A 4,075-nucleotide genomic window follows, 5' to 3' on the forward strand; every position below is an offset into this window, starting at 1 on the left:
TAAGTAATTGGAGGTTGTAACCAACCTAGTGGTAATGCTCAAGGCACTGATGGTTAGAGACGGTTGATGGCAGTAAATAAGAGAAAATGGTTGAGCTTGGTTATCGTTGTTTGATGGAAGAAGATGGAGGCAGTTGAGAAATGGGTTTATCATGGACCATGGTGGTGAGTCCGGAGACGTTGAAGAACTCAAGTGGAAAAATTGTTTTTATTCTCCATATATGTTTTAGATTAATCCTTATAATTAGTTTACATCTTGCAATTTGTCACAAATTAAGTTTATTAAATTTAAATTTTATTTTTAATTAAACAAGCGGGTAACCCGTAAACCCGCAAGCTTTACCCGCTACGGGAGTGAGTTGAAGAAATGGCCACCTGTGAGGAATTTCAACCCGCAGATTTTGGCCCATGTTAACCTGAACCCGTGTAACCCTAAAATAATAAATATTACCCATTCTCTACTTCTTTCTCTTTTTCCTCCTCATCAGTTTTGCAACCACTCATGCCTTCTACAGTCTAGAGTTTTCATTTCTTCTTCAACCCCGCAGCCGTAAAACCTTTATCTTCTCCACAGGTATCGTCAAAATCCAGTTTTTTTTTTTTTTTTTTATCATAAATGGGTTTGATTTTGAGCTTCAACTAATAAAAACCTAATCTGTAGTTGTAATGGCGATTTTTAATCTTCAATTCTGCACCCTGGGATTTGTTTAATTCTGGGTTTTGGTTTGTATTTGGATAAGATTTTGGGATAAAGTTGTAATCTTTGGTTGGAATTGTTAAGGGTTTTATATGAAAACCCAGGCTATTGAATTCTTAGGGTTTTTATTAGTGATGGAGTTGAGCTTCACAAATTGGAGTGGTGGTTGGAAGAGACAGGACTCCGGTGTATACACTATTGGCGATTTGTGTGTATTACTTATTGAGTTGTTGGTTATATGAGCTACCCCCAAATTTTAATCCCTGTGAATTTTATTGTTTGGGTATTTGTTGTTGACGCATGAATTTGCTATTGCTTGTTTGGGTGAACTGATGCATTCCTTGTGGGTTTGTTGTTTGGATAGAGATTGTGCTTAGTAATTGTCTTATGATCATAAAACATTTTAGATTTAGTTAGTAGTTCCAATCATAAAATTATGATTTTTTTTGCATAATGACATAGTGAGACACCAATAAGTAGTAATTTAGCTGAACATGGTTTAGGTTCTGCTAGTTAATCTTTTCATTCATACGTTTTATGTTACTGAACCTTTAATTCTTCACCTAAGCAAAGTTTTATGTTACTGTTGAAACAAAGGAACGTATGGTAGGATGAGTGTTTGCATTTTTAATCTGCTACCGTTTTCCTAAGAACCCTGCTTTCCTGTTGCAGGTTCTCAAATTATGGGATTGGTGGCTGAAACATTTGCAACTACTCATACTTGTCGATTGGGTCAGGCTCAGTAGCATCATTTGAGAACATTTGTCAACTCCTCCATCTGTATCAGACGTTCCTCCAATGTAACCTGCACATGTTACAAACGTATTCGCTACGAGAGTGTCATTCGAAACCATATTTTATCTTGGACAGTGTGATAATTGAAACACTGAATTTCAGAGAGGTGAGAAATGGAAGCGCAGGTGTGTGAGACAATCCGAGTGAGGAAGAACACGGATGAATTGATGAGTTTTAATGCTTGCAGTTATAAATCAACGGCAGCGACAAGGTCTTCTAGACTGGATTCTCGGCAAAGTTTTAGCCCCATCATCACAACAAACTCTCTAGACTCGAAACCACTTTCCTAACCCATTCTGCCGTGCTTCTTGGCTTCGATTCCAAGTCCTAACCATCTGCAAAGACTCATCAAACCCATGGCTAGCCGGACTTAAGACTTGGTTGAAAAACTGGTCGGTCCGGCCTTTTGACGAACACCTTGTCTGCGCCTATCAAACTGGTGAAGGTTATGTGTTATCTGTATATAGGAGATTGCACAATAACTCCTTCCCTGCAAACCCATGTCTAAACACATTCAATCTCACACATTTATTACTTCAATCAGATAGCAGCAGTATCATCTTTCTTTATTAGTTTCTCCGCAAAAAATTCATTCAAAAATCTTCCCAAACTCGAGTTTGCTTTGCTGCCAAAACGAATAAAGACTACCCCATTAATCCTTATCTTCTGTGAACTTTCAAATACCACTTCATCTTCTTTCTCGACCAAAATCAATGGCAGCAGCTTGAGCTTCTTCATGGTTTCTCGACAGTTAACAGATCCTAACAGAACCACCAAACCCGTAACACACTTTCTCATTTGTCTTGAATTCGTAATCTTCTTTGAACCCTTGGTACTCATCCATGGACCTTAGGTTTGCCAGCGTTGAGAATGGTGCAGTCATCTAGGTCGTGTCCCTAATTTCTTATTTTGGGTTAAAAAAGGTTTGAGCTGGGGTTGATGTTGTTGTGGATACTCTGGTTTCAACACGCGGCTCCAGAAAAACAGCTATTATTTTTTAAGGATCATTTTGTGAATATAAAATTATTTTAGGGGTGTAAAAAAAATAAACCAAGTCAAATAGTTAAACACGTCATCATATAACAAAGTCAATGCGGATCAACGTTGGGACCATACAATGGCCGGACAAATGTTAGACCAAACCCTGAGTACCAAAACCAAATAACCCTTAGGAATTACAGCCAAAAAGCATATCTGATAAATGTTTCGTGATATATCATATCGACAACAACTGCTTGAAAATGATCAATACCTCCTTTATTTGGATAGTTTATTAACGACCGAGTATAAATCTCACATGAGAGAAGAAGCTGACGTTTATGAGGGCAATGATAATGGGAGTATAAGCAACTCAATTGAAGAGGATATGGCAGATGAAGAATCTTCTGATAAATCAAGAAAGGGCAAAGGAGTGAGGAACTCTACACTCAATCAACCCCATGAGTGAACCCACACAACATCCATATTAGCCCACCTAATACTATGGAGAATGTTACTGCTATTGGTATGGACAATTATACTTCTTAGATGATGGACTCAAATATTTCAAATGCAAGTGCTTTTAACCCCACAAATGTTAGTCATGGAGATATTGCTCAGCTATACACAAAATTTATCATTACATTGCTTAAATTTCTACAACTTCGTTTAATAGCTTTTTCTTATTACTTCATATCTATTTTTTTTTTATTTAAATCTTCCTCACCATATTCATGACATGAAAATCATTGACCGGAACCGTAATGGATATGCATCAAAGGAAACTAGCAGGAATTATCTAGTTGATCTTAATAATATGATGCATCAGATATTGTTTTTCTTTAAAAAGACCAAACTTGATTCTGATAAGATAATAATTCTCACTAGGCCATTATGTTTCCCGAATGCTTTCTATGTCCCCTCAATAGGCAGAGCCAGAGGTATTTGTTTATTATGGAAAGATAACTTTGATTAAGATATCACCTCTGTCATGTGTAACATGGGAAAAGAAAACCCCAATGGGATTTTATCAAAACTGTTTGTCAGAATTTTAACATTAATGCTCCATGGATACTTACAGGAGACTTAAATATTACTATGCATGCTCGTGAAAGCAGGGGCGGAGCCAGCCCATTGCAATAGGGTGCAGTTGCACCCCATGCCCATCTGGCTCCAAAGTCCATTTTAAGTCTTATATAATTTTTTTTGTGAAAAATATTAGAACTCCCCTATTATATGGGTTCAATATATACAAGCCCCACAAAATGGATCCTATCAACTCCATATTTTCAAAAAATGCTACCACTAGGCCCAAAATATCAATTTTTCTTCAAATCTGGCCCATAATTAATTATTCCGAATTTTAATAATGGCAACATTACCCTTTAATATATATACAAGAGGAATACAGAAGATATCTTTCATTTCTCAATTCTGTTTCTCTCTCTTCTCCATTCTCTTTCTCTGCCGGCTGCATCAAATCAGATCGACGAAGAAGAAGACGAATCAATCCGATTAGGTTTTAGTTGAATCTAGGTTAGGTTGATCTACAAATATGAATAAATCATTCAATCGATTTCATTTGAATCTAGGTTTTAGTTGTTTC

General features: G+C 36.7%; 1 long non-coding RNA gene across 1 annotated transcript; it reads left to right on the forward strand.

Annotated features, from left to right (window-relative positions):
* The first annotated feature begins 478 nt into the window (after nt 1–478).
* LOC113301173 lies at nt 479–2,498 on the forward strand. The gene is made up of 2 exons (XR_003336060.1): nt 479–573; nt 1,369–2,498. It is a non-coding gene; the product is annotated as an uncharacterized LOC113301173 (long non-coding RNA).
* Nucleotides 2,499–4,075: the final 1,577 nt, after the last annotated feature.

Source organism: Papaver somniferum, chromosome 8 (genome assembly GCF_003573695.1).
Source record: "Papaver somniferum cultivar HN1 chromosome 8, ASM357369v1, whole genome shotgun sequence".
NCBI classification, from domain to species: Eukaryota; Viridiplantae; Streptophyta; class Magnoliopsida; order Ranunculales; family Papaveraceae; genus Papaver; species Papaver somniferum.